We start from the raw sequence: 22,486 nt of genomic DNA, 5'->3' as shown, positions 1-22,486 counted from the left end.
TGTTCAGCGCTAGTCCCAGTAAAGATCCCTGTGGTCAGCGCCGGTTCCATTATAGATCCCTGTGTTCAGCGCCGGTCCCAGTAAAGATCCGTGTTCAGCACTGGTCCCAGTAAAGATCCCTGTGTTCAGCGATTGTCCCAGTAAAGATTCCTGTGTTCAGAGCCGGTCCCAGTAAAGTTCCCTGTGTTTAGCGCCGATCCCAGTAAAGATCCCTGTGTTCAGCGATTGTCCCAGTAAAGATCCCTGTTTTCAGCGATTGTCCCAGTAAAGTTCCCTGTTTTCAGCGCTGGTCCCAGTAAAGATCCTTGTTTTAAGCGCCGATCCCAGTAAATATCCCTGTGTTCAGCGCCAATCCCAGTAAAGATCCCTGTGTTCAGCGCCGGTCCCAGTAAAGATCCTTGTGTTCAGTGCCCGTCCCAGTAAAGATCCCTGTGTTCAGCGGTGGTCCCAGTAAAGATCCCTGTGTACAGCGCTCGTGCCAGTAAAGATCCCTGTGTTCAGCGCTAGTGCCAGTAAAGATCCCTGTGTTCAGTGCTGGTCCCAGTAGAGATCCCTGTGTTCAGCGCCGGTCCCAGTAAAGATCCCTGTGTTCAGCGCTGGTCCCAGTAAAGATCCCTTAGTTCAGCGCAGGTCCCAGTAAAGATCCCTGTGGTCAGCTCCGGTCCCAGTAAAGATCCCTGTGTTCAGGGCCGGTCCCAGTAAAGATCCCTGTGTTCAGCGCCGGTCCCAGTAAAGATCCCTGTGGTCAGCTCTGGTCCCAGTAAAGATCCCTGTGTTCAGCGCTGGTCCCAGTAAAGATCCCTGTGGTCAGCGCCGGTCCCAATAAAGATCCCTGTGTTCAGCGCCGGTCCAAGTAATGATCCCTGTGTTCAGCGCCGGTCCCAGTAAAGATCCCTGTGTTCAGCGCTTGTCCCAGTAAAGATCCCTTTGTTCAGCGCCGGTCCCAGTAAAAATCCCTGTGTTCAGCGCAGTTCCCAGTAAAGATCCCTGTGTTCAGCGCCGGTCCCAGTAGAGATCCCTGTGGTCAGCTCTGGTCCCAGTAAAGAACCCTTTGTCAGCTCTGGTCCCAGTAAAGATCCCTGTGTTCAGCGCCGGTTCCAGTAAAGATCCCTGTTTTCAGCGATTGTCCCAGTAAAGATCTCTGTGTTCAGCGCAGGTCCCAGTAAAGCTCCCTGTGTTCAGCGCAGGTCCCAGTAAAGATCCCTGTGTTCAGCACCGGTCCCAGTAAAGATCCCTGTGTTCAGCGCCGGTCCCAGTAAAGATCCTTGTGTTCAGCGATTGTCCCAGTAAAGTTCCCTGTTTTCAGCGCTGGTCCCAGTAAAGATCCTTGTTTTAAGCGCCGATCCCAGTAAATATCCCTGTGTTCAGCGCCAATCCCAGTAAAGATCCCTGTGTTCAGCGCCGGTCCCAGTAAAGATCCTTGTGTTCAGTGCCCGTCCCAGTAAAGATCCCTGTGTTCAGCGGTGGTCCCAGTAAAGATCCCTGTGTACAGCGCTCGTGCCAGTAAAGATCCCTGTGTTCAGCGCTAGTGCCAGTAAAGATCCCTGTGTTCAGTGCTGGTCCCAGTAGAGATCCCTGTGTTCAGCGCCGGTCCCAGTAAAGATCCCTGTGTTCAGCGCTGGTCCCAGTAAAGATCCCTTAGTTCAGCGCAGGTCCCAGTAAAGATCCCTGTGGTCAGCTCCGGTCCCAGTAAAGATCCCTGTGTTCAGGGCCGGTCCCAGTAAAGATCCCTGTGTTCAGCGCCGGTCCCAGTAAAGATCCCTGTGGTCAGCTCTGGTCCCAGTAAAGATCCCTGTGTTCAGCGCTGGTCCCAGTAAAGATCCCTGTGGTCAGCGCCGGTCCCAATAAAGATCCCTGTGTTCAGCGCCGGTCCAAGTAATGATCCCTGTGTTCAGCGCCGGTCCCAGTAAAGATCCCTGTGTTCAGCGCTTGTCCCAGTAAAGATCCCTTTGTTCAGCGCCGGTCCCAGTAAAAATCCCTGTGTTCAGCGCAGTTCCCAGTAAAGATCCCTGTGTTCAGCGCCGGTCCCAGTAGAGATCCCTGTGGTCAGCTCTGGTCCCAGTAAAGAACCCTTTGTCAGCTCTGGTCCCAGTAAAGATCCCTGTGTTCAGCGCCGGTTCCAGTAAAGATCCCTGTTTTCAGCGATTGTCCCAGTAAAGATCTCTGTGTTCAGCGCAGGTCCCAGTAAAGCTCCCTGTGTTCAGCGCAGGTCCCAGTAAAGATCCCTGTGTTCAGCACCGGTCCCAGTAAAGATCCCTGTGTTCAGCACCGGTCCCAGTAAAGATCCCGGTGTTCAGCGCAGGTCCCAGTAAAGAACCATGTGTTCAGCACCGGTCCCAGTAAAGATCCCTGTGGTCAGCGCCGGTCCAAGTAAAGATCCCTGTTTTCAGCGATTGTCCCAGTAAAGTTCCCTGTTTTCAGCGATTGTCCCAGTAAAGATCCCTGTGTTCAGCGCCGGTCCCGGTAAAGATCCCTGTGTTCAGCGCTGGTCCCTGTAAAGATCCCTGTGTTCAGCTCTGGTCCCATTAAAGATCCCTGTGGTCAGCTCTGGACCCAGTAAAGATCCCTGTGTTCAGCGCTAGTCCCAGTAAAGATCCCTGTGGTCAGCTCTGGTCCCAGTAAAGATCCCTGTGGTCAGCTCTGGTCCCAGTAAAGATCCCTGTGTTCACCGCCGGTCCCAGTAAAGATCCCTGTATTCAGCGCCGATCCCAGTAAAGATCCCTGTGTTCAGCGCTGGTTCCAGTAAAGATCCCGATATTCAGCGCCGGTCCCAGTAATGATCCCTGTGTTCAGCACTGGTTCCAGTAAAGATCCCTGTGTTCAGCGCCGGTCCCAGTAAAGAACCCTGTGTTCAGCGCTGGTCCCAGTAAAGATCCCTGTGTTCAGCGCTGGTCCCAGTAAAGATCCCGATGGTCAGCCCTGGTCCCAGTAAAGATCCATGTGTTCAGTGCTGGTCCCAGTAAAGATCCCTGTGTTCAGCGCTGGTTCCAGTAAAGATCCCTGTTTTCATTGCTGGTCCGAGTAAAGATCCCTGTGGTCAGCTCTGGTCCCAGTAAAGATCCCTGTTTTCATTGCTGGTCCGAGTAAAGATCCGTGTGGTCAGCTCTGGTCCAAGTAAAGATCCCTGTTTTCAGCGATTGTCCCATTAAAGTTCCCTGTTTTCAGCGATTGTCCCAGTAAAGATCCCTGTGTTCAGCGCCGGTCCCGGTAAAGATCCCTGTGTTCAGCGCTGGTCCCCGTAAAGATCCCTGTGTTCAGCTCTGGTCCCAGTAAAGATCCCTGTGGTCAGCTCTGGTCCCTGTAAAGATCCCTGTGTTCAACGCTAGTCCCAGTAAAGATCCCTGTGGTCAGCTCTGGTCCCAGTAAAGATCCCTGTGGTCAGCTCTGGTCCCAGTAAAGATCCCTGTGTTCAGCGCCGGTCCCAGTAAAGATCCCTGTATTCAGCGCCGATCCCAGTAAAGATCCCTGTGTTCAGCGCTGGTTCCAGTAAAGATCCCGATATTCAGCGCCGGTCCCAGTAATGATCCCTGTGTTCCGCGCTGGTTCCAGTAAAGATCCCTGTGTTCAGCGCTGTTACCAGTAAAGATCCCTGTTTTCAGCGATTGTTACAGTAAAGATTCCTGTGTTCAGCGCCGGTCCCAGTAAAGTTCCCTGTGTTCAGCGCCGGTCCCAGTAAAGATCCCTGTGTTCAGCGCCGGTCCCAGAAAAGATCCCTGTGTTCAGCGCTAGTCCCAGTAAAGATCCCTGTGGTCAGCTCTGGTCCCAGTAAAGATCCCTGTGGTCAGCTCTGGTCCCAGTAAAGATCCCTGTGGTCTACTCTGGTCCCAGTAAAGTTCCCTGTGTTCAGCGCCGGTCCCAGTAAAGATCCCTGTGTTCAGCGCTGGTTCCAGTAAAGATCCCTGTGTTTAGCGCCGGTCCCAGTAAAGATCCCTGTGTTCAGCGCCGGTCCCAGTAAAGATCCCTGTGTTCAGTTCTGGTCCCAGTAAAGATCCCTGTGTTCAGCACTAGTCCCAGTAAAGATCCCTGTGGTCAGCTCTGGTCCCAGTAAAGATCCCTGTGTCAGCTCTGGTCCCAGTAAAGATCCCTGTGTTCAGCTTTGGTCCCAGTAAAGATCCCTGTGTTCAGCGCCGATCCCAGTAAAGATCCCTGTGTTCAGCGCCGATCCCAGTAAAGATCCCTGTGTTTAACGCTGGTCCCAGTAAAGATCCCTGTGTTCAGTTCTTGTCCCAGTAAAGATCCCTGTGTTCAACGCTGGTCCCAGTAAAGATCCCTGTGTTCAGTGCTGGTCCCGGTAAAGATCCCTGTGTTCAGCGATTGTTACAGTAAAGATCCCTGTGTTCAGCGCCGGTCCCAGTAAAGATCCCTGTGTTCAGCGCCGGTCCCAGTAAAGATCCCTGTGTTCAGCGCCGGTCCCAGTAAAGATCCCTGTTTTCAGCGATTGTCCCAGTAAAGTTCCCTGTTTTCAGCGATTGTCCCAGTAAAGTTCCCTGTGTTCAGTGCTGGTCCCAGTAAAGATCCCTGTGTTCAGCGCTAGTCCCAGTAAAGATCCCTGTGGTCAGCTCTGGTCCCAGTAAAGATCCCTGTGTCAGCTCTGGTCCCAGTAAAGATCCCTGTGTTCAGCTTTGGTCCCAGTAAAGATCCCTGTGTTCAGCGCCGATCCCAGTAAAGATCCCTGTGTTCAGCGCCGATCCCAGTAAAGATCCCTGTGTTCAGCGCCGATCCCAGTAAAGATCCCTGTGTTTAACGCTGGTCCCAGTAAAGATCCCTGTGTTCAGTTCTGGTCCCGGTAAAGATCCCTGTGTTCAGCGCTGGTCCCCGTAAAGATCCCTGTGTTCAGCTCTGGTCCCAGTAAAGATCCCTGTGGTCAGCTCTGGTCCCTGTAAAGATCCCTGTGTTCAACGCTAGTCCCAGTAAAGATCCCTGTGGTCAGCTCTGGTCCCAGTAAAGATCCCTGTGGTCAGCTCTGGTCCCAGTAAAGATCCCTGTGTTCAGCGCCGGTCCCAGTAAAGATCCCTGTATTCAGCGCCGATCCCAGTAAAGATCCCTGTGTTCAGCGCTGGTTCCAGTAAAGATCCCGATATTCAGCGCCGGTCCCAGTAATGATCCCTGTGTTCCGCGCTGGTTCCAGTAAAGATCCCTGTGTTCAGCGCTGTTACCAGTAAAGATCCCTGTTTTCAGCGATTGTTACAGTAAAGATTCCTGTGTTCAGCGCCGGTCCCAGTAAAGTTCCCTGTGTTCAGCGCCGGTCCCAGTAAAGATCCCTGTGTTCAGCGCCGGTCCCAGAAAAGATCCCTGTGTTCAGCGCTAGTCCCAGTAAAGATCCCTGTGGTCAGCTCTGGTCCCAGTAAAGATCCCTGTGGTCAGCTCTGGTCCCAGTAAAGATCCCTGTGGTCTACTCTGGTCCCAGTAAAGTTCCCTGTGTTCAGCGCCGGTCCCAGTAAAGATCCCTGTGTTCAGCGCTGGTTCCAGTAAAGATCCCTGTGTTTAGCGCCGGTCCCAGTAAAGATCCCTGTGTTCAGCGCCGGTCCCAGTAAAGATCCCTGTGTTCAGTTCTGGTCCCAGTAAAGATCCCTGTGTTCAGCACTAGTCCCAGTAAAGATCCCTGTGGTCAGCTCTGGTCCCAGTAAAGATCCCTGTGTCAGCTCTGGTCCCAGTAAAGATCCCTGTGTTCAGCTTTGGTCCCAGTAAAGATCCCTGTGTTCAGCGCCGATCCCAGTAAAGATCCCTGTGTTCAGCGCCGATCCCAGTAAAGATCCCTGTGTTTAACGCTGGTCCCAGTAAAGATCCCTGTGTTCAGTTCTTGTCCCAGTAAAGATCCCTGTGTTCAACGCTGGTCCCAGTAAAGATCCCTGTGTTCAGTGCTGGTCCCGGTAAAGATCCCTGTGTTCAGCGATTGTTACAGTAAAGATCCCTGTGTTCAGCGCCGGTCCCAGTAAAGATCCCTGTGTTCAGCGCCGGTCCCAGTAAAGATCCCTGTGTTCAGCGCCGGTCCCAGTAAAGATCCCTGTTTTCAGCGATTGTCCCAGTAAAGTTCCCTGTTTTCAGCGATTGTCCCAGTAAAGTTCCCTGTGTTCAGTGCTGGTCCCAGTAAAGATCCCTGTGTTCAGCGCTAGTCCCAGTAAAGATCCCTGTGGTCAGCTCTGGTCCCAGTAAAGATCCCTGTGTCAGCTCTGGTCCCAGTAAAGATCCCTGTGTTCAGCTTTGGTCCCAGTAAAGATCCCTGTGTTCAGCGCCGATCCCAGTAAAGATCCCTGTGTTCAGCGCCGATCCCAGTAAAGATCCCTGTGTTCAGCGCCGATCCCAGTAAAGATCCCTGTGTTTAACGCTGGTCCCAGTAAAGATCCCTGTGTTCAGTTCTGGTCCCAGTAAAGATCCCTGTGTTCAACGCTGGTCCCAGTTAAGATCCCTGTGTTCAGTGCCGGTCCCGTTAAAGATCCCTGTGTTCAGCGCTGGTCCCAGTAAAGATCCCTGTGGTCAGCGCCGGTTCCATTATAGATCCCTGTGTTCAGCGCCGGTCCCAGAAAAGATCCCTGTGTTCAGCGCCGGTCCCAGTAATGACCCCAGTGTTCAGCACCGGTCCCGGTAAAGATCCCTGTGTTCAGCGCTGGTCCTAGTAAAGATCCCTGTGGTCAGCTCTTCTCCCAGTAAAGATCCCTGTGTTCAGCGACGGTCCCAGTAAAGATTCATGTGCTCATCGCTGGTTCCAGTAAAGATCCCTGTGGTCAACACTGACCCCTGTAAAGATCCCTGTTTTCAGCGATTGTTACAGTAAAGTTCCCTGTTTTCAGAGCTGGTCCCAGTAAAGATCCCTGTGGTCAGCGCCGGTTCCATTATAGATCCCTGTGTTCAGCGCCGGTCCCAGTAAAGATCCCTGTGTTCAGCGCCGGTCCCAGAAAAGATCCCTGTGTTCAGCGCCGCTCCCAGTAAAGGTCCGTGTTCAGCGCTGGTCCCAGTAAAGATCCCTGTGTTCAGCGATTGTCCCAGTAAAGATTCCTGTGTTCAGCGCCGGTCCCAGTAAAGTTCCCTGTGTTCAGTGCTGGTCCCAGTAAAGATCCCTGTGTTCAGCGCTAGTCCCAGTAAAGATCCCTGTGGTCAGCTCTGGTCCCAGTAAAGATCCCTGTGTCAGCTCTGGTCCCAGTAAAGATCCCTGTGTTCAGCTTTGGTCCCAGTAAAGATCCCTGTGTTCAGCGCCGCTCCCAGTAAAGATCCCTGTGTTTAACGCTGGTCCCAGTAAAGATCCCTGTGTTCAGTTCTGGTCCCAGTAAAGATCCCTGTGTTCAGCGCTGGTCCCAGTAAAGATCCCTGTGGTCAGCGCCGGTTCCATTATAGATCCCTGTGTTCAGCGCCGGTCCCAGAAAAGATCCCTGTGTTCAGCGCCGGTCCCAGTAATGATCCCAGTGTTCACACCGGTCCCGGTAAAGATCCCTGTGTTCAGCGCTGGTCCTAGTAAAGATCCCTGTGGTCAGCTCTTCTCCCAGTAAAGATCCCTGTGTTCAGCGACGGTCCCAGTAAAGATTCCTGTGCTCAGCGCTGGTCCCAGTAAAGATCCCTGTGGTCAACACTGACCCCTGTAAAGATCCCTGTGTTCAGCGCTGGTCCCAGTAAAGATCCCTGTGTTCAGCGACGGTCCTAGTAAAGATCCCTGTGTTCAGCGCTGGTCCCAGTAAAGATCAGTGTGGTCAACACTGACCCCTGTAAAGATCCCTGTGGTCAGCTCTGCTTCCAGTAAAGATCCCTGTGTTCAGCGACGGTCCCAGTAAAGATCTCTGTGTTCATCGCTGGTCCCAGTAAAGATCCCTGTGTTCAGCGCTGTCCCAGTAAAGAGCCCTGTGTTCAGTGCTGGTCCCAGTAAAGATCCCTGTATTCAGCGCCGGTCCCAGTAAAGATCCCTGTGTTCAACGCTGGTCCCAGTAAAGATCCCTGTGTTCAGCTCTTGTCCCAGTAAAGATCCCTGTGTTCAGCACCGGTCCCAGTAAAGATCCCTGTGTTCAGCGCTGGTACCAGTAAAGATCCGTGTTCAGCGCTAGTCCCAGTAAAGATCCCTGTGTTCAGCGATTGTTACAGTAAAGATCCCTGTGTTCAGCGCCGGTCCTAGTAAAGATCCCTGTGTTCAGCGCCGGTCCCAGTAAAGATCCCTGTGTTCAGCGCCGGTCCCAGTAAAGATCCCTGTTTTCAGCGATTGTCCCAGTAAAGTTCCCTGTTTTCAGCGATTGTCCCAGTAAAGTTCCCTGTGTTCAGTGCTGGTCCCAGTAAAGATCCCTGTGTTCAGCGCTAGTCCCAGTAAAGATCCCTGTGGTCAGCTCTGGTCCCAGTAAAGATCCCTGTGTCAGCTCTGGTCCCAGTAAAGATCCCTGTGTTCAGCTTTGGTCCCAGTAAAGATCCTTGTGTTCAGCGCCGATCCCAGTAAAGATCCCTATGTTCAGCGCCGATCCCAGTAAAGATCCCTGTGTTCAGCGCCGATCCCAGTAAAGATCCCTGTGTTTAACGCTGGTCCCAGTAAAGATCCCTGTGTTCAGTTCTGGTCCCAGTAAAGATCCCTGTGTTCAACGCTGGTCCCAGTTAAGATCCCTGTGTTCAGTGCCGGTCCCGTTAAAGATCCCTGTGTTCAGCGCTGGTCCCAGTAAAGATCCCTGTGGTCATTATAGATCCCTGTGTTCAGCGCCGGTCCCAGAAAAGATCCCTGTGTTCAGCGCCGGTCCCAGTAATGATCCCAGTGTTCAGCACCGGTCCCGGTAAAGATCCCTGTGTTCAGCGCTAGTCCTAGTAAAGATCCCTGTGGTCAGCTCTTCTCCCAGTAAAGATCCCTGTGTTCAGCGACGGTCCCAGTAAAGATTCCTGTGCTCATCGCTGGTCCCAGTAAAGATCCCTGTGGTCAACACTGACCCCTGTAAAGATCCCTGTTTTCAGCGATTGTTACAGTAAAGTTCCCTGTTTTCAGAGCTGGTCCCAGTAAAGATCCCTGTGGTCAGCGCCGGTTCCATTATAGATCCCTGTGTTCAGCGCCGGTCCCAGTAAAGATCCCTGTGTTCATGGCCGGTCCCAGAAAAGATCCCTGTGTTCAGCGCCGCTCCCAGTAAAGGTCCGTGTTCAGCGCTGGTCCCAGTAAAGATCCCTGTGTTCAGCGATTGTCCCAGTAAAGATTCCTGTGTTCAGCGCCGGTCCCAGTAAAGATCCCTGTGTTCAGCGCTAGTCCCAGTAAAGATCCCTGTGGTCAGCTCTGGTCCCAGTAAAGATCGCTGTGTCAGCTCTGGTCCCAGTAAAGATCCCTGTGTTCAGCGCCGGTCCCAGTAATGATCCCAGTGTTCAGCACCGGTCCCGGTAAAGATCCCTGTGTTCAGCGCTGGTCCTAGTAAAGATCCCTGTGGTCAGCTCTTCTCCCAGTAAAGATCCCTGTGTTCAGCGACGGTCCCAGTAAAGATTCCTGTGCTCAGCGCTGGTCCCAGTAAAGATCCCTGTGGTCAACACTGACCCCTGTAAAGATCCCTGTGTTCAGCGCTGGTCCCAGTAAAGATCCCTGTGTTCAGCGACGGTCCCAATAAAGATCCCTGTGTTCAGCGCTGGTCCCAGTAAAGATCCCTGTGGTCAACACTGACCCCTGTAAAGATCCCTGTGGTCAGCTCTGCTCCCAGTAAAGATCCCTCTGTTCAGCGACGGTCCCAGTAAAGATCCCTGTGTTCAGCGCTGGTCCCAGTAAAGATCCCTGTTGTCAACACTGACCCCTGTAAAGATCCCTGTGTTCAGCGCTGGTCCTAGTAAAGATCCCTGTGTTCAGCGCTGTCCCAGTAAAGATCCCTGTGTTCAGTGCTGGTCCCAGTAAAGATCCCTGTGTTCAGCGCTAGTCCCAGTAAAGATCCCTGTGGTCAGCTCTGGTCCCAGTAAAGATCCCTGTGTTCAGCGCCGATCCCAGTAAAGATCCCTGTGTTTAACGCTGGTCCCAGTAAAGATCCCTGTGTTCAGTTCTGGTCCCAGTAAAGATCCCTGTGTTCAACGCTGGTCCCAGTAAAGATCCCTGTGTTCAGCGACGGTCCCAGTAAAGATCCCTGTGTTCAGCGCTGGTCCCAGTAAAGATCCCTGTGTTCAGTTCTGGTCCCAGTAAAGATCCCTGTGTTCAATGCTGGTCCCAGTAAAGATCCCTGTGTTCAGCGACGGTCCCAGTAAAGATCCCTGTGTTCAGCGCTGGTCCCAGTAAAGATCCCTGTGGTCAACACTGACCCCTGTAAAGATCCCTGTGTTCAGCGCTGGTCCCAGTAAAGATCCCTGTGTTCAGCGACGGTCCCAGTAAAGATCCCTTTGTTCAGCGCTGGTCCCAGTAAAGATCCCTGTGGTCAACACTGACCCCTGTAAAGATCCCTGTGGTCAGCTCTGCTCCCAGTAAAGATCCCTGTGTTCAGCGACGGTCCCAGTAAAGATCTCTGTGTTCATCGCTGGTCCCAGTAAAGATCCCTGTTGTCAACACTGACCCCTGTAAAGATCCCTGTGTTCAGCGCTGGTCCTAGTAAAGATCCCTGTGTTCAGTGCTGGTCCCAGTAAAGATCCCTGTGTTCAGCGCCGGTCCCAGTAAAGATCCCTGTGTTCAATGCTGGTCCCAGTAAAGATCCCTATGTTCAGCTGTTGTCCCAGTAAAGATCCCTGTGTTCAGCACCGGTCCCAGTAAAGATCCCTGTGTTCAGCGCTGGTACTAGTAAAGATCCGTGTTCAGCGCTAGTCCCAGTAAAGATCCCTGTTTTCAGCGATTGTTACAGTAAAGTTCCCTGTTTTCAGAGCTGGTCCCAGTAAAGATCCCTGTGGTCAGCGCCGGTTCCATTATAGATCCCTGTGTTCAGCGCCGGTCCCAGTAAAGATCCCTGTGTTCAGCGCCGGTCCCAGAAAAGATCCCTGTGTTCAGCGCCGCTCCCAGTAAAGATCCGTGTTCAGCGCTGGTCCCAGTAAAGATCCCTGTGTTCAGCGATTGTCCCAGTAAAGATTCCTGTGTTCAGCGCCGGTCCCAGTAAAGTTCCCTGTGTTTAGCGCCGGTCCCAGTAAAGATCCCTGTGTTCAGCGATTGTCCCAGTAAAGATCCCTGTTTTCAGCGATTGTCCCAGTAAAGTTCCCTGTTTTCAGCGATTGTCCCAGTAAAGTTCCCTGTGTTCAGCTCTGGTCCCAGTAAAGATCCCTGTGTTCAGCGCCAGTCCCAGTAAAGATCCCTGTGTTCAGCGCTGGTTCCAGTAAAGATCCCTGTGTTCAGTGCCGGTCCCAGTAAAGATCCCTGTGTTCAGCGCCGGTCCCAGTAAAGATCCCTGTGTTCAGCGCCGGTCCCAGTAAAGATCCCTGTTTTCAGCGATTGTCCCAGTAAAGTTCCCTGTTTTCAGCGATTGTCCCAGTAAAGTTCCCTGTGTTCAGTGCTGGTCCCAGTAAAGATCCCTGTGTTCAGCGCTAGTCCCAGTAAAGATCCCTGTGGTCAGCTCTGGTCCCAGTAAAGATCCCTGTGTCAGCTCTGGTCCCAGTAAAGATCCCTGTGTTGAGCTTTGGTCCCAGTAAAGATCCCTGTGTTCAGCGCCGATCCCAGTAAAGATCCCTATGTTCAGCGCCGATCCCAGTAAAGATCCCTGTGTTCAGCGCCGATCCCAGTAAAGATCCCTGTGTTTAACGCTGGTCCCAGTAAAGATCCCTGTGTTCAGTTCTGGTCCCAGTAAAGATCCCTGTGTTCAACGCTGGTACCAGTTAAGATCCCTGTGTTCAGTGCCGGTCCCGTTAAAGATCCCTGTGTTCAGCGCTGGTCCCAGTAAAGATCCCTGTGGTCAGCGCCGGTTCCATTATAGATCCCTGTGTTCAGCGCCGGTCCCAGAAAAGATCCCTGTGTTCAGCGCCGGTCCCAGTAATGATCCCAGTTTTCAGCACCGGTCCCGGTAAAGATCCCTGTGTTCAGCGCTAGTCCTAGTAAAGATCCCTGTGGTCAGCTCTTCTCCCAGTAAAGATCCCTGTGTTCAGCGACGGTCCCAGTAAAGATTCCTGTGCTCATCGCAGGTCCCAGTAAAGATCCCTGTGTTCAGCACCGGTCCCAGTAAAGATCCCTGTGTTCAGCGCTGGTACTAGTAAAGATCCGTGTTCAGCGCTAGTCCCAGTAAAGATCCCTGTTTTCAGCGATTGTTACAGTAAAGTTCCCTGTTTTCAGAGCTGGTCCCAGTAAAGATCCCTGTGGTCAGCGCCGGTTCCATTATAGATCCCTGTGTTCAGCGCCGGTCCCAGTAAAGATCCCTGTGTTCAGCGCCGGTCCCAGAAAAGATCCCTGTGTTCAGCGCCGCTCCCAGTAAAGATCCGTGTTCAGCGCTGGTCCCAGTAAAGATCCCTGTGTTCAGCGATTGTCCCAGTAAAGATTCCTGTGTTCAGCGCCGGTCCCAGTAAAGTTCCCTGTGTTTAGCGCCGGTCCCAGTAAAGATCCCTGTGTTCAGCGATTGTCCCAGTAAAGATCCCTGTTTTCAGCGATTGTCCCAGTAAAGTTCCCTGTTTTCAGCGATTGTCCCAGTAAAGTTCCCTGTGTTCAGCGCTGGTCCCAGTAAAGATCCCTGTGTTCAGCGCTAGTCCCAGTAAGGATCCCTGTGGTCAGCTCTGGTCCCAGTAAAGATCCCTGTGGTCTACTCTGGTCCCAGTAAAGATCTCTGTGTTCAGCGCCGGTCCCAGTAAAGATCCCTGTGTTCAGCGCTGGTTCCAGTAAAGATCCCTGTGTTCAGTGCCGGTCCCAGTAAAGATCCCTGTGTTCAGCGCCGGTCCCAGTAAAGATCCCTGTGTTCAGCGCCGGTCCCAGTAAAGTTCCCTGTTTTCAGCGATTGTCCCAGTAAAGTTCCCTGTTTTCAGCGATTGTCCCAGTAAAGTTCCCTGTGTTCAGTGCTGGTCCCAGTAAAGATCCCTGTGTTCAGCGCTAGTCCCAGTAAAGATCCCTGTGGTCAGCTCTGGTCCCAGTAAAGATCCCTATGTCAGCTCTGGTCCCAGTAAAGATCCCTGTGTTCAGCTTTGGTCCCAGTAAAGATCCCTGTGTTCAGCGCCGATCCCAGTAAAGATCCCTATGTTCAGCGCCGATCCCAGTAAAGATCCCTGTGTTCAGCGCCGATCCCAGTAAAGATCCCTGTGTTTAACGCTGGTCCCAGTAAAGATCCCTGTGTTCAGTTCTGGTCCCAGTAAAGATCCCTGTGTTCAACGCTGGTCCCAGTTAAGATCCCTGTGTTTAGTGCCGGTCCCGTTAAAGATCCCTGTGTTCAGCGCTGGTCCCAGTAAAGATCCCTGTGGTCAGCGCCGGTTCCATTATAGATCCCTGTGTTCAGCGCCGGTCCCAGAAAAGATCCCTGTGTTCAGCGCCGGTCCCAGTAATGATCCCAGTGTTCAGCACCGGTCCCGGTAAAGATCCCTGTGTTCAGCGCTAGTCCTAGTAAAGATCCCTGTGGTCAGCTCTTCTCCCAGTAAAGATCCCTGTGTTCAGCGACGGTCCCAGTAAAGATTCCTGTGCTCATCGCTGGTCCCAGTAAAGATCCCTGTGGTCAACACTGACCCCTGTAAAGATCCCTGTTTTCAGCGATTGTTACAGTAAAGTTCCCTGTTTTCAGAGCTGGTCCCAGTAAAGATCCCTGTGGTCAGCGCCGGTTCCATTATAGATCCCTGTGTTCAGCGCCGGTCCCAGTAAAGATCCCTGTGTTCATGGCCGGTCCCAGAAAAGATCCCTGTGTTCAGCGCCGCTCCCAGTAAAGGTCCGTGTTCAGCGCTGGTCCCAGTAAAGATCCCTGTGTTCAGCGATTGTCCCAGTAAAGATTCCTGTGTTCAGCGCCGGTCCCAGTAAAGATCCCTGTGTTCAGCGCTAGTCCCAGTAAAGATCCCTGTGGTCAGCTCTGGTCCCAGTAAAGATCGCTGTGTCAGCTCTGGTCCCAGTAAAGATCCCTGTGTTCAGCGCCGGTCCCAGTAATGATCCCAGTGTTCAGCACCGGTCCCGGTAAAGATCCCTGTGTTCAGCGCTGGTCCTAGTAAAGATCCCTGTGGTCAGCTCTTCTCCCAGTAAAGATCCCTGTGTTCAGCGACGGTCCCAGTAAAGATTCCTGTGCTCAGCGCTGGTCCCAGTAAAGATCCCTGTGGTCAACACTGACCCCTGTAAAGATCCCTGTGTTCAGCGCTGGTCCCAGTAAAGATCCCTGTGTTCAGCGACGGTCCCAATAAAGATCCCTGTGTTCAGCGCTGGTCCCAGTAAAGATCCCTGTGGTCAACACTGACCCCTGTAAAGATCCCTGTGGTCAGCTCTGCTCCCAGTAAAGATCCCTCTGTTCAGCGACGGTCCCAGTAAAGATCCCTGTGTTCAGCGCTGGTCCCAGTAAAGATCCCTGTTGTCAACACTGACCCCTGTAAAGATCCCTGTGTTCAGCGCTGGTCCTAGTAAAGATCCCTGTGTTCAGCGCTGTCCCAGTAAAGATCCCTGTGTTCAGTGCTGGTCCCAGTAAAGATCCCTGTGTTCAGCGCTGTCCCAGTAAAGATCCCTGTGTTCAGTGCTGGTCCCAGTAAAGATCCCTGTGTTCAGCGCTAGTCCCAGTAAAGATCCCTGTGGTCAGCTCTAGTCCCAGTAAAGATCCCTGTGTTCAGCGCCGATCCCAGTAAAGATCCCTGTGTTTAACGCTGGTCCCAGTAAAGATCCCTGTGTTCAGTTCTGGTCCCAGTAAAGATCCCTGTGTTCAACGCTGGTCCCAGTAAAGATCCCTGTGTTCAGCGACGGTCCCAGTAAAGATCCCTGTGTTCAGCGCTGGTCCCAGTAAAGATCCCTGTGTTCAGTTCTGGTCCCAGTAAAGATCCCTGTGTTCAACGCTGGTCCCAGTAAAGATCCCTGTGTTCAGCGACGGTCCCAGTAAAGATCCCTGTGTTCAGCGCTGGTCCCAGTAAAGATCCCTGTGGTCAACACTGACCCCTGTAAAGATCCCTGTGTTCAGCGCTGGTCCCAGTAAAGATCCCTGTGTTCAGCGACGGTCCCAGTAAAGATCCCTTTGTTCAGCGCTGGTCCCAGTAAAGATCCCTGTGGTCAACACTGACCCCTGTAAAGATCCCTGTGGTCAGCTCTGCTCCCAGTAAAGATCCCTGTGTTCAGCGACGGTCCCAGTAAAGATCTCTGTGTTCATCGCTGGTCCCAGTAAAGATCCCTGTTGTCAACACTGACCCCTGTAAAGATCCCTGTGTTCAGCGCTGGTCCTAGTAAAGATCCCTGTGTTCAGTGCTGGTCCCAGTAAAGATCCCTGTGGTCAGCGCCGGTTCCATTATAGATCCCTGTGTTCAGCGCCGGTCCCAGTAAAGATCCCTGTGTTCATGGCCGGTCCCAGAAAAGATCCCTGTGTTCAGCGCCGCTCCCAGTAAAGGTCCGTGTTCAGCGCTGGTCCCAGTAAAGATCCCTGTGTTCAGCGATTGTCCCAGTAAAGATTCCTGTGTTCAGCGCCGGTCCCAGTAAAGATCCCTGTGTTCAGCGCTAGTCCCAGTAAAGATCCCTGTGGTCAGCTCTGGTCCCAGTAAAGATCGCTGTGTCAGCTCTGGTCCCAGTAAAGATCCCTGTGTTCAGCGCCGGTCCCAGTAATGATCCCAGTGTTCAGCACCGGTCCCGGTAAAGATCCCTGTGTTCAGCGCTGGTCCTAGTAAAGATCCCTGTGGTCAGCTCTTCTCCCAGTAAAGATCCCTGTGTTCAGCGACGGTCCCAGTAAAGATTCCTGTGCTCAGCGCTGGTCCCAGTAAAGATCCCTGTGGTCAACACTGACCCCTGTAAAGATCCCTGTGTTCAGCGCTGGTCCCAGTAAAGATCCCTGTGTTCAGCGACGGTCCCAATAAAGATCCCTGTGTTCAGCGCTGGTCCCAGTAAAGATCCCTGTGGTCAACACTGACCCCTGTAAAGATCCCTGTGGTCAGCTCTGCTCCCAGTAAAGATCCCTCTGTTCAGCGACGGTCCCAGTAAAGATCCCTGTGTTCAGCGCTGGTCCCAGTAAAGATCCCTGTTGTCAACACTGACCCCTGTAAAGATCCCTGTGTTCAGCGCTGGTCCTAGTAAAGATCCCTGTGTTCAGCGCTGTCCCAGTAAAGATCCCTGTGTTCAGTGCTGGTCCCAGTAAAGATCCCTGTGTTCAGCGCTAGTCCCAGTAAAGATCCCTGTGGTCAGCTCTGGTCCCAGTAAAGATCCCTGTGTTCAGCGCCGATCCCAGTAAAGATCCCTGTGTTTAACGCTGGTCCCAGTAAAGATCCCTGTGTTCAGTTCTGGTCCCAGTAAAGATCCCTGTGTTCAACGCTGGTCCCAGTAAAGATCCCTGTGTTCAGCGACGGTCCCAGTAAAGATACCTGTGTTCAGCGCTGGTCCCAGTAAAGATCCCTGTGTTCAGTTCTGGTCCCAGTAAAGATCCCTGTGTTCAACGCTGGTCCCAGTAAAGATCCCTGTGTTCAGCGACGGTCCCAGTAAAGATCCCTGTGTTCAGCGCTGGTCCCAGTAAAGATCCCTGTGGTCAACACTGACCCCTGTAAAGATCCCTGTGTTCAGCGCTGGTCCCAGTAAAGATCCCTGTGTTCAGCGACGGTCCCAGTAAAGATCCCTTTGTTCAGCGCTGGTCCCAGTAAAGATCCCTGTGGTCAACACTGACCCCTGTAAAGATCCCTGTGGTCAGCTCTGCTCCCAGTAAAGATCCCTGTGTTCAGCGACGGTCCCAGTAAAGATCTCTGTGTTCATCGCTGGTCCCAGTAAAGATCCCTGTTGTCAACACTGACCCCTGTAAAGATCCCTGTGTTCAGCGCTGGTCCTAGTAAAGATCCCTGTGTTCAGTGCTGGTCCCAGTAAAGATCCCTGTGGTCAGCGCCGGTTCCATTATAGATCCCTGTGTTCAGCGCCGGTCCCAGTAAAGATCCCTGTGTTCATGGCCGGTCCCAGAAAAGATCCCTGTGTTCAGCGCCGCTCCCAGTAAAGGTCCGTGTTCAGCGCTGGTCCCAGTAAAGATCCCTGTGTTCAGCGATTGTCCCAGTAAAGATTCCTGTGTTCAGCGCCGGTCCCAGTAAAGATCCCTGTGTTCAGCGCTAGTCCCAGTAAAGATCCCTGTGGTCAGCTCTGGTCCCAGTAAAGATCGCTGTGTCAGCTCTGGTCCCAGTAAAGATCCCTGTGTTCAGCGCCGGTCCCAGTAATGATCCCAGTGTTCAGCACCGGTCCCGGTAAAGATCCCTGTGTTCAGCGCTGGTCCTAGTAAAGATCCCTGTGGTCAGCTCTTCTCCCAGTAAAGATCCCTGTGTTCAGCGACGGTCCCAGTAAAGATTCCTGTGCTCAGCGCTGGTCCCAGTAAAGATCCCTGTGGTCAACACTGACCCCTGTAAAGATCCCTGTGTTCAGCGCTGGTCCCAGTAAAGATCCCTGTGTTCAGCGACGGTCCCAATAAAGATCCCTGTGTTCAGCGCTGGTCCCAGTAAAGATCCCTGTGGTCAACACTGACCCCTGTAAAGATCCCTGTGGTCAGCTCTGCTCCCAGTAAAGATCCCTCTGTTCAGCGACGGTCCCAGTAAAGATCCCTGTGTTCAGCGCTGGTCCCAGTAAAGATCCCTGTTGTCAACACTGACCCCTGTAAAGATCCCTGTGTTCAGCGCTGGTCCTAGTAAAGATCCCTGTGTTCAGCGCTGTCCCAGTAAAGATCCCTGTGTTCAGTGCTGGTCCCAGTAAAGATCCCTGTGTTCAGCGCTAGTCCCAGTAAAGATCCCTGTGGTCAGCTCTGGTCCCAGTAAAGATCCCTGTGTTCAGCGCCGATCCCAGTAAAGATCCCTGTGTTTAACGCTGGTCCCAGTAAAGATCCCTGTGTTCAGTTCTGGTCCCAGTAAAGATCCCTGTGTTCAACGCTGGTCCCAGTAAAGATCCCTGTGTTCAGCGACGGTCCCAGTAAAGATCCCTGTGTTCAGCGCTGGTCCCAGTAAAGATCCCTGTGTTCAGTTCTGGTCCCAGTAAAGATCCCTGTGTTCAACGCTGGTCCCAGTAAAGATCCCTGTGTTCAGCGACGGTCCCAGTAAAGATCCCTGTGTTCAGCGCTGGTCCCAGTAAAGATCCCTGTGGTCAACACTGACCCCTGTAAAGATCCCTGTGTTCAGCGCTGGTCCCAGTAAAGATCCCTGTGTTCAGCGACGGTCCCAGTAAAGATCCCTTTGTTCAGCGCTGGTCCCAGTAAAGATCCCTGTGGTCAACACTGACCCCTGTAAAGATCCCTGTGGTCAGCTCTGCTCCCAGTAAAGATCCCTGTGTTCAGCGACGGTCCCAGTAAAGATCTCTGTGTTCATCGCTGGTCCCAGTAAAGATCCCTGTTGTCAACACTGACCCCTGTAAAGATCCCTGTGTTCAGCGCTGGTCCTAGTAAAGATCCCTGTGTTCAGTGCTGGTCCCAGTAAAGATCCCTGTGTTCAGCGCCGGTCCCAGTAAAGATCCCTGTGTTCAACGCTGGTCCCAGTAAAGATCCTTATGTTCAGCTGTTGTCCCAGTAAAGATCCCTGTGTTCAGCACCGGTCCCAGTAAAGATCCCTGTGTTCAGCGCTGGTACTAGTAAAGATCCGTGTTCAGCGCTAGTCCCAGTAAAGATCCCTGTTTTCAGCGATTGTTACAGTAAAGTTCCCTGTTTTCAGAGCTGGTCCCAGTAAAGATCCCTGTGGTCAGCGCCGGTTCCATTATAGATCCCTGTGTTCAGCGCCGGTCCCAGTAAAGATCCCTGTGTTCAGCGCCGGTCCCAGAAAAGATCCCTGTGTTCAGCGCCGCTCCCAGTAAAGATCCGTGTTCAGCGCTGGTCCCAGTAAAGATCCCTGTGTTCAGCGATTGTCCCAGTAAAGATTCCTGTGTTCAGCGCCGGTCCCAGTAAAGTTCCCTGTGTTTAGCGCCGGTCCCAGTAAAGATCCCTGTGTTCAGCGATTGTCCCAGTAAAGATCCCTGTTTTCAGCGATTGTCCCAGTAAAGTTCCCTGTTTTCAGCGATTGTCCCAGTAAAGTTCCCTGTGTTCAGCGCTGGTCCCAGTAAAGATCCCTGTGTTCAGCGCTAGTCCCAGTAAGGATCCCTGTGGTCAGCTCTGGTCCCAGTAAAGATCCCTGTGGTCTACTCTGGTCCCAGTAAAGATCCCTGTGTTCAGCGCCGGTCCCAGTAAAGATCCCTGTGTTCAGCGCTGGTTCCAGTAAAGATCCCTGTGTTCAGTGCCGGTCCCAGTAAAGATCCCTGTGTTCAGCGCCGGTCCCAGTAAAGATCCCTGTGTTCAGCGCCGGTCCCAGTAAAGATCCCTGTTTTCAGCGATTGTCCCAGTAAAGTTCCCTGTTTTCAGCGATTGTCCCAGTAAAGTTCCCTGTGTTCAGTGCTGGTCTCAGTATAGATCCCTGTGTTCAGCGCTATTCCCAGTAAAGATCCCTGTGTTCAGCTTTGGTCCCAGTAAAGATCCCTGTGTTCAGCGCCGATCCCAGTAAAGATCCCTGTGTTCAGCGCCGATCCCAGTAAAGATCCCCGTGTTTAACGCTGGTCCCAGTAAAGATCCCTGTGTTTAGTTCTGGTCCCAGTAAAGATCCCTGTGTTCAGTTCTGGTCCCAGTAAAGATCCCTGTGTTCAACGCTGGTCCCAGTAAAGATCCCTGTGTTCAGTGCTGGTCCCGGTAAAGATCCCTGTGTTCAGCGCTGGACCCAGTAAAGATCCCTGTGGTCAGCGCCGGTTCCATTATAGATCCCTGTGTTCAGCGCCGGTCCCAGGAAAGATCCCTGTGTTCAGCGCCGGTCCCAGTAATGATCCCAGTGTTCAGCACCGGTCCCGGTAAAGATCCCTGTGTTCAGCGCTGGTCCTAGTAAAGATCCCTGTGGTCAGCTCTTCTCCCAGTAAAGATCCCTGTGTTCAGCGACGGTCCCAGTAAAGATTCCTGTGCTCAGCGCTGGTCCCAGTAAAGATCCCTGTGGTCAACACTGACCCCTGTAAAGATCCCTGTGTTCACCGCTGGTCCCAGTAAAGATCCCTGTGTTCAGCGACGGTCCGAGTAAAGATCCCTGTGTTCAGCGCTGGTCCCAGTAAAGATCCCTGTGGTTAACACTGACCCCTGTAAAGATCCCTGTGGTCAGCTCTGCTCCCAGTAAAGATCCCTGTGTTCAGCGACGGTCCCAGTAAAGATCTCTGTGTTCATCGCTGGTCCCAGTAAAGATCCCTGTGGTCAACAGTGACCCCTGTAAAGATCCCTGTGTTCAGCGCTGGTCCTAGTAAAGATCCCTGTGTTCAGCGCTGGTCCTAGTAAAGATCCCTGTGTTCAGCGCTGTCCCAGTAAAGATCCCTGTGTTCAGTGCTGGTCCCAGTAAAGATCCTTGTGTTCAGCACTGGTCCCAGTAAAGATCCCTGTGTTCAGCGATTGTCTCAGTAAAGATTCCTGTGTTCAGCGATTGTCTCAGTAAAGATCCCTGTGTTCAGCGATTGTCTCAGTAAAGATCCCTGTGTTCAGCGATTGTCTCAGTAAAGGTCCCTGTGTTCAGCGCTGGTATAGTAAAGATCCCTGTATTCAGTGCTGGTCCCAGTAAAGATCCCTGTGTTTAGAGCTGGTCCCAGTAAAGATCCCTGTGTTCAGCGCTGGTCCCAGTAACGATCCTTGGGTTTAGAGCTGGTCCCAGTAAAGATCCCTTGGGTCAGCTCTGGTCCCAGTAAAGATCCCTGGTCCTCTTTTCTTCCTCCTCTCTTCTTCCTCCTCTTTTCTTCTTCCTCCTATTCCTCTTCGTCCTCTTCCTCCTCTTCATCCTTATCCTCCTCTTCTTCCTCCTCTTCTTCCTCCTCTTTATCGTCCTTTTCTTCCTCCTCTTCATCCTCCTCTTCCTCTTCTTCATCCTCCTCCTCCTCTTGCTCCTCCTCATCTTTCTCCTCCTCTTTATCCTCCTCATCTTCCTCCTCTTCTTCATCCTCCTCCTCTGCATCCTCCTCATCTTCCTCTTCTTCTTCATCCTCCTCTTATCTTCTTCATCCTCCTCTTCCTCCTCTTCATCTTCCTCTACATCCTCCTCTTCATCCTCCTCCTCCTCTTCATCCTCTTCTTCTTCCTACTCTTCTTCCTCCTCCTCCTCCTCTTCTTTCTCCTCCTCCTCCTCTTCCTCTTCTTCCCCTTCTTCCTCCTCTTCTTTCTCCTCCTCTTCACCCTGCTCCTCTTCTTCCTCCTCCTCCTCTTCTTTCTCCTCCTCTTTTTTCTCCTCCTCCTCTTCTTCCTCCTCCTCTTCATCTTCCTCCTCCTTTTCGTCTTCATCCTCTTCTTCCTCCTCCTTTTCTTCCTCTTCATCCTCCTCTTCCTCTTCTTCCTCCTCTTCTTCCTCCTCCTCTTCTTCCTTCTCCTTCTCCTCTTCTTCCTCTTCATCCTCCTCTTCTTCCTCCTCCTCCTCTTCTTCTTTCTCCTCCTCCTCTTCTTCTTTCTCCTCCTCTTCTTCCTCCTCCTCCTCTTCCTCCTCCTCCTCTTCCTCCTCCTTCTCTTCTTCCTCCTCTTCATCCTCCTCCTCCTCTTCATCCTCTTCTTCTTCCTACTCTTCTTCCTCCTCCTCCTCCTCCTCTTCTTTCTCCTCTTCCTCTTCTTCCCCTTCTTCCTCCTCTTCTTTCTCCTCCTCTTCACCCTGCTCCTCTTCTTCCTCCTCCTCTTCTTCCTCCTCTTTTTTCTCCTCCTCCTCTTCTTCCTCCTCCTCATCTTCCTCCTCCTTTTCGTCTTCATCCTCTTCTTCCTCCTCCTTTTCTTCCTCTTCATCCTCCTCCTCTTCTTCCTCCTCCTCCTCCTCTTCTTCCTCTTCATCCTCCTCCTCTTCTTCTTTCTCCTCCTCTTCTTCCTCCTCCTCCTCTTCCTCCTCTTCTTCCTCCTCTTCCTCCTCTTCTTTCTCCTCCTCTTCCTCCTCTTCTTTCTCCTCCTCTTCTTCCTCCTCCTCCTCTTCTTCTTTCTCCTCTTCTTCCTCCTCCTCTTCTTCCTTCTCCTCCTCTTCTTTCTCCTCCTCTTCCTCCTCCTCCTCTTCTTCCTCCTCCTCTTCTTCTTGCTCCTCTTCTTCCTCCTCCTCTTCCTCCTCCTCTTCCTCCTCCTCTTCTTCCTCCTCCTCTTCTTCCTCCTCCTCTTCTTCCTCTTCCTCCTCCTCTTTTTTCTCCTCCTCTTCTTCCTCCTCCTCTTCTTCCTCTTCATCCTCCTCCTCTTCATCCTCCTCCTCTTCTTCCTCCTCCTCTTCTTCTTCCTCCTCCTCTTTTTTCTCCTCTTCTTCCTCTTCATCCTCCTCTTCTTTCTCCTCCTCTTCTTCCTCCTCCTCTTCTTCCTCCTCCTCCTCTTCTTCCTCTTCATCCTCCTCTTCTTTCTCCTCCTCTTCATCCTCCTCCTCTTCTTCCTCCTCCTCTTCTTCCTCCTCCTCTTCTTCCTCCTCCTTTCTTCTCTCCTCCTCTTCTTCCTCCTCCTCTTCCTCTTCCTCCTCCTCTTCTTCCGCCTCCTCCTCTTCTTCCTCCTCCTCTTTTTTCTCCTCCTCTTCTTCTTCCTCTTCCTACTCCTCT

This window comes from Rhinoderma darwinii, chromosome 7 (genome assembly GCF_050947455.1).
Source record: "Rhinoderma darwinii isolate aRhiDar2 chromosome 7, aRhiDar2.hap1, whole genome shotgun sequence".
Classification (NCBI taxonomy): Eukaryota; Metazoa; Chordata; class Amphibia; order Anura; family Rhinodermatidae; genus Rhinoderma; species Rhinoderma darwinii.
The sequence above is the reverse complement of the archived record's forward strand: the minus strand, read 5'-3'. Positions refer to the sequence as shown.